Source organism: Ornithorhynchus anatinus, unplaced genomic scaffold, assembly GCF_004115215.2.
Source record: "Ornithorhynchus anatinus isolate Pmale09 unplaced genomic scaffold, mOrnAna1.pri.v4 scaffold_550_arrow_ctg1, whole genome shotgun sequence".
NCBI lineage: Eukaryota > Metazoa > Chordata > Mammalia > Monotremata > Ornithorhynchidae > Ornithorhynchus > Ornithorhynchus anatinus.
The window spans coordinates 9,225-15,686 of record NW_024396862.1 but is presented as its reverse complement, the minus strand read 5'-3'; the positions used below and the strand labels follow the sequence as shown (position 1 = coordinate 15,686).

General features: G+C 65.5%; 1 long non-coding RNA gene across 1 annotated transcript; it reads right to left on the bottom strand.

The window, feature by feature from the left end:
* Nucleotides 1–2,023: 2,023 nt before the first annotated feature.
* On the bottom strand, nt 2,024–5,457 carry LOC114808921. Its single transcript, XR_003756683.2, has 3 exons — nt 5,234–5,457; nt 3,534–3,668; nt 2,024–2,268 (listed from the first exon to the last, which is right to left on the bottom strand). It is a non-coding gene; the product is annotated as an uncharacterized LOC114808921 (long non-coding RNA).
* Nucleotides 5,458–6,462: the final 1,005 nt, after the last annotated feature.

The window sequence follows — 6,462 nt, the reverse complement described above, 5'->3', positions numbered from 1 at the left end:
CCTCCACCCTGGCTGGGGGGGGGCACCCCCTTTGGCCTCCCGCGGCTCCTCAGCCGGGCCCCGCGGCGTTGCCACCAGCCTCCCCCACCCTGGCCGCCCTCAGCCCGGAAAGAGGCCCAGCTGGGCGGAGCGGGAGGGTCTCCTCGGGGGGGCCTGCGCTGCCCTGGCTGAGGAGGGGGGGGGCGCCCCTCGAAGCGGCCCAGGGGAGGAGGCGGGGAGGGGAGCCGGGCAGACTGAGGCAGGGGGGAGGCTGGGGAGCAGGCCAAAGGGGGGGGGGTCGGGATCTGCACCGTCCCCGGCAGGGGGAGAGGACTCGCTGGCCGCAAGGAGGCAGGGCGCCTGGGCTCCCTGGCGGGCCCTGCGCCGCATCCCGCCACGAGTCCACCAGACAGACACCCCCCCGCCCCCCTGCTCGCTGGGGTAGCAGCAAAAGGGTCACGCCGGGAGAGGCCAAAGCGGGGAGGGCAGTCTGCACCCAGAAGACCGAGGATCCTCTAAGCCGCGAGCGGCACGGAGCCCCCGTCGGGGGCTGCCACGGGCCCCACCATTGGGCGGGGACCGAGCCCGCCAGCCCAAAGTGGGGGGGCGAGGACCCCGATGGCAGCGCTCAGGGCTTGCGGCCAAAGCGTCAAGGCGAAGGCCGCAAGGTGGGGGGGTGGGGGCCAAGGGGAGGCGAGGGCAACCGGGGAGACCCGTGGAACCGGTCAGGCCCGGGGGGGCACCCGTGAGGGCAAGGGAGGAAGGGCAGCCACGGGGAAAAGGTGGCGAGACGGGGAGAAGAACAGCCGAGGGGAGGGGAGACCGGGGGGGGGGGTGGGGGCAAGGGGAGGCCGGGAGAAAAAAAAAGTGAGCCCAGGACAAAAGAGGGGGCAGGAGAAAAGGGGGGGCCGGGAAGAAAGGGGAGGCCCGAGATACAGTTGGGCTCGGGCAAGTGGGGAGGCCCGGAGAAAGGTGGACGGGAGGGGGCAAAGGTGGGCTGGTCGGCAAAGGGGAGAAAGGGGGAAAGGGAATTAGGCCGGGAAAAAGGGGGTGGCTAGGGAAAAAGGTCAGGCCGGGACGAGAGGTCGGGCCGGGAGCAAAGGTGGGGCTAGGGGGACAAGGGGGAGCAAGGGAAACAGGGGAGGCAAAAGGAGGGGACAACTAAGGGGACCCGTCCGGAAGAAGCAGAAGCAGAAGAAGCAGAAGAAGCAGAAGAAGAAGAAGAAGCAGAAGAAGCAGAAGCAGAAGAAGAAGCAGAAGAAGAAGCAGAAGAAGAAGCAGAAGAAGCAGAAGAAGAAGCAGCAGAAGCAGCAGAAGAAGCAGCAGAAGAAGAAGCAGCAGAAGAAGAAGCAGCAGAAGAAGAAGCAGAAGAAGAAGCAGCAGAAGAAGAAGCAGAAGAAGAAGAAGCAGAAGAAGAAGAAGAAGCAGAAGAAGAGCAGAAGAAGAAGAAGCAGAAGAAGAAGAAGAAGCAGCAGAAGAAGAAGCAGAAGAAGCAGAAGAAGAAGCAGAAGAAGAAGCAGAAGAAGAAGAAGCAGCAGAAGAAGAAGAAGCAGAAGAAGCAGAAGAAGCAGAAGAAGAAGCATTAGAAGCAGAAGAAGAAGCAGAAGAAGAAGCAGAAGAAGAAGCAGAAGAAGAAGAAGCAGAAGAAGAAGCAGAAGAAGAAGCAGAAGCAGAAGCAGAAGCAGAAGAAGAAGCAGAAGAAGAAGCAGAAGGAGAAGCAGAAGAAGCAGCAGCAGAAGCAGCAGAAGCAGCAGAAGAAGCAGAAGAAGAAGCAGAAGAAGAAGAAGAAGCAGAAGAAGAAGAAGCAGAAGAAGCAGAAGCAGAAGAAGCAGAAGCAGAAGAAGCAGAAGCAGAAGAAGCAGAAGCAGAAGAAGCAGAAGCAGAAGAAGCAGAAGCAGAAGAAGCAGCAGAAGAAGCAGCAGAAGCAGAAGCAGCAGAAGCAGCAGAAGCAGCAGAAGCAGCAGAAGCAGCAGAAGCAGCAGAAGCAGAAGCAGAAGACGAAGAATCCACCTCCTCCTCCTCATCCTCCTCCTGCTGACCTGGGGGAAGCCAGTGAGGAGGCCTTTTCCTCCAGGAACAGGCGGTCCAGCAGCTTGGGGTGGGAGCCTGGCCTGGCGACGACGCGGGGTACTCCGATGGGCCTTCCCCGTGCCCCCCGCCATGACTCACGGGCAGCTCCTCACTCGACTCGGCTCGGTCCAGCAAGATTTGGCGCCGCGGAGGGGCGGCAGCCTCCAGCTAGCCCGAGATGGCCAGGGAACCCGCGGCACGCCCCACCAGGCATCGGGCCTGGGAGGCAAAGAGACAGGAAAGAGTGAGCTACCCAGCCACGCTCCCGGGGTTCCCCTGCCGGCTCATGTGGGCAGCTCATTATCGTCGTCGCCGTGCCCCCCAGGCCCGCGCTCGGCCCGGATAGGGTCCCATCCCGGTCCCTAGGGGAGAGACCCCGCGAGGCCGAGCCTGGGCGGACCGAGAGGGTCTGCTCTGGGGCCGGCGCCTCCCTCCGAAGGGGGACCCGGGGGTGGAGCTACTCCGTCACAGGACCAATCGGGGAGAACGCGCATCCTGCGCGGAGCCCGGGCCCCTGGGCTTCCCTGAGGGGCCTCCGCCTCATCACTCTGCTTCCCCCCAGGATTCACACCCACCCACCCTTCTTCTCTTTGTGGCAGCAGTGCAGTCCAATCAATAAGAGGGAAACTCTGGCAATAGAGTTGGCTCACAGTATGAAAGATGATCTGCAAAGCCCAGGACAAGCACTGAGGAACCCTGTGGTTCTTCAGCTGGCACAAAAATGGTGCGGGACCAGGTCCGCAAGGCCAAAGCCGGGCAGGGGGAGAGCGGGGGGAGCGTCCCAGTAGGGAAGGTAAGCGTTGGGGGCCAAACTGGCAAGGCTAAGGCTGGGGGGACGTCCGATGGCAAGGAAAGGATTTGGGGGAAACGGGCAAGGCAGCCCGGCTCCGCCACCCCTCGGCTAGGGGACTGCGGGCAGCTCACTTAACGGCAGCCAAGGGGAGGACGGAATCCAAGAGGGAGCCGAGGAGAAGAGGTGGGCCCCGAGGAAGAGCAGGGGAGGCCGGGAAGAAAGGGGAGGCCAGGAAAAGAGTGGGGCGGCGAGAGGACAAGGGGAGGCCAGGGCAAAAGGTCAGGCCGGGAGCAAAGGTCGGGCCAGGAGAGGAAAGGTCCGATGAGGGCAAGAGGGGAAGCCCGGGAAAAAAGGGCAGGCCAGGAGCCAAGGTGGGGCGAGGGGAAGAAGGGAGGGAAAAAGAGGGGACAAAGCGGGGGAGCCATCAGTCCTGGGGAGGTGGCTGGCTCCTCTGAGGCGGCAGCAGAAGAAAGAGGGAGAAGAAGAAGCGTCCTCCTGGGCGGCCTGCTGGTCTGGGGGAAGGGAGGCGGAGGAGGGGGAGGAGGCGGAGGAGGTGGAGGCTGACGGCTGGTCCGCCAGGGCCCGGCGGTCCAGCCGCTCGGGGCCGGGAGTCTTCCCCCGGCGGCGGCAATGACGACGATGGGGGCGATTCGGAGGGTCCTGCCCCCCGCCCCCCAACCCTATGACTCACGTGCAGCGCCTCTCCTCCCGCGACTGGGCTCAGGCAAGAAGCAGCCCGGGGTGGCCCCTCCGAGAGCCGGGCAGCAGCCTGCAGCGGGCCCCAGCTGGCCGGGGCAGCCCCAGCACACCCAACCGAGGTTCGGGCCTGGGAGGGCAAGGGAAAGAAATGCCAGAGTGAGCGAGCAAGCGAGTGACCTCCCGCCTCCACCCTGGCTTGGGGGGGGCACCCCCTGCCCTCCCGCAGCTCCTCAGCCAGGCCCCGCAGCGTCGCCATCAGCCTCCCCCGCCCCACCAGGCCCCGGCCGCTCTCAGCCCGGCAAGAGGCCCAGCTGCCGCGAGCAGGAGGTTCTCCTCGGGGGACCTACGCTGCCCTGGGAGAGGAGGGGGGCCCGCCCCTCGAAGCGGCCCAGGTGAGGAGCCAGGGAGGGGAGCCAGGCAGACTGAGGCAGGGGGGAGGTCGGGTCACAGGCCAAAGCGGGGGGGGTGGGGGTCTGCTCCGTCCGCGGCCGAGAGAACTCGCCGGCCACACGGAGGTGGGGCGCCTGGGCTCCCTGGCGGGGCCTGCGCCTCATCCCGCCACGAGTCCCCCAGACAGAAACACACCCCCCCGCCCCTGCTCGCTAGGGTAGCAGGGCAGGGGTCACACAGGGAGAGGCCAAAGGGGGGAGGGCAGTCTGCCCCCAGGAGAAGGCCGAGGATCCTCCAAGCCGAGAGCAGCACGGAGCCACCGTCGGGGGCTGCCACGGGCCCCACCATGGGGCGGGGGCCGAGGCCGCCAGCCCAAAGTGGAGGGGGAGGGGACCCATAGGGCAACGCTCAGGGCTTGGGTCCAAAGCGGCAAGGCGAAGGCCGCAAGGACGGGGGGAGGCCTGGGGCCAAGGGGAGGCGAGGGCAACCGGGGAGACCCGTGGAACCGGTCAGGCCCAGGGGGGACCCGTGAGGCCGACGGAGGAAGGGCGGCCCCGGGGAGAAGGCGGCGAGACGGAGAGAACAGCCGAGGCGAGGGGAGACGGGGGGGGCTTGGGGGCAAGGGGAGGCCGGAAGAAAAAAACAGTGAGCCCAGGACAAAAGGAGGGGCAGGAGAAAAGGGGGGGCTAGGAGGAAAGGGGAGGCCTGAGATACAGTTGGGCTCGGGCAAGTGGGGAGGCCCGGAGAAAGGGGGGCGCCCGGGGTCAAGGGGAGGCCCGGGAAGAAAGGTTGGCGAGAGGAAAAGCTCAGGTGAGGGGAAAGGGTGGGGCGAGGCGAAAAGAGGAGGGCAGTTGGCAAAGGTTGGTTCGGGGGCCAAGGGGAGACAGGGGGCCACGGGAGGCAACGAGAAAGGGGAGGCTCAGCGAAAATGGGAGAGGCCAGGAGCAAAGGTCAGGGCCGGAGAAAAGATGGGGCGAGGGCCCCAGGTGGCGCGAGAGGAGAAGGTGAAGCCCGGGAAAAAGTGGGGCCGGGTGAAAAGGGGACGGGAGGGGGCAAAGGGGGGCTCAGGGGAAAGGGAGTTAGGCCGGGAGAAAGGGGGTGGCTTGGGAAAAAGGTCAGGCCAGGAGCAAAGTTCGGTCAGGGAGCAAAGGCGATAGGGGGACAAGGTGGAGCCAGGGAAGCAGGGGAGGCAAAAGGAGGGGACAACTCAGGGGACCCGTCCGTCCTCTCTTGAAGCCTCCTGAGAAGAAGAAGAAGAAGGAGAAGAAGAAGAAAAAAAAGAATCCTCCTCCTCCTGCTGACCTGGGGGAAGCCACTTAGGAGGCCTTTTCCTGCAGGACCTGGCGGTGCAGTAGCTCGGGGCAGGAGCCTGGCCTGGCGATGACGGGGGCTACTCCGATGGTCCTTCCCCCCCGATGCCTCTCCCCATGACTCACGGGGAGCTCCTCACTCGACTCGGCTCGGTCCAGCATGGGGTGGCCCCGCGGAGGGGCGGAGCCCCCACCTAGACCGAGGTCGCCAGGGAACCCCCGGCATGCCCCACTGGGCGTCGGGTCTGGGAGGCAAAGAGACAGGCAAAAGTGAGCTCCCCAGCCACGCTCCCGGGGTTGCCCCTGCCGGCTCACCCCGCAGCTCGTCGTCATCCGCCGCCTGCCCCCCGCCCCCCCAGCCCCGAAACGGTCCCGTCCCGGTCCCTTGGGGAGAGACCCCGCGAGGCCGAGCCTGGGTGGTCTGAGAGGGTCTGCTCTGGGGCCAGCGCCTCCCTCCGAAGGGGGAACCGGGGGTGGTGCTGCTCCGTCACAGGACCAATCGGGGAGAAGGTGCATCCTGCACAGAGCCCGGGCCCCTGGGCTTCCCTGAGGGGCCTCGGCCTCATCACTCTGCTTCCCCCCAGGATTCACACCCACCCACTCTTCTTCTCTTTGGGGCAGCAGTGCAGTCCAGTGAATCAGAGGGAAACTCTGGCAATGGAGTCGGTTCAGAGTACAAGAGAGATGATCCGCAAAGCCCAGGACATGCACTGAGGAACCCTGTGGTTCTTCAGTTGGCACAAAAATGGTGCGGGACCAGGCCCGCAAGGCCAAAGCCGGTCGGGGTGGGGGTGGGGCGGTCCCAGAAAGGAATGTAAGCGTTGGGGGCCAAACCGGCAAGGCTAAGGCTGGCGGGGGGACCGATGGCAAGGAAAAGATTGTGGGGAAACGGGCAAGGCAGCCCGGCTCTGCCACCCCTCGGCTAGGGCACTGGGGGCAGCTCACTTAACGGCTCGGGGCCTCAGGGGACTCCTCTGGCAAAGGGGGAGGAAGCCGGGGAGCCCCACGGGGCACAGGGCCACGATCCTGGATCGAGCCCAGCGATGACAACAGGGCTCTGCACAGAGGCCGCACTCCCTAAAGGCTATGGAAGGAATGAAAGGGTGGGCCGGGGTCAAGGTGAGCCGAGGGGAAAATGGGAGGCGAGGGGAGCAGGGGACAGGAGGCATAAGGGTGCGTCTGCGGCACGGCCCTAGGCCGCGGGGAAAGATTCTGCCAGCG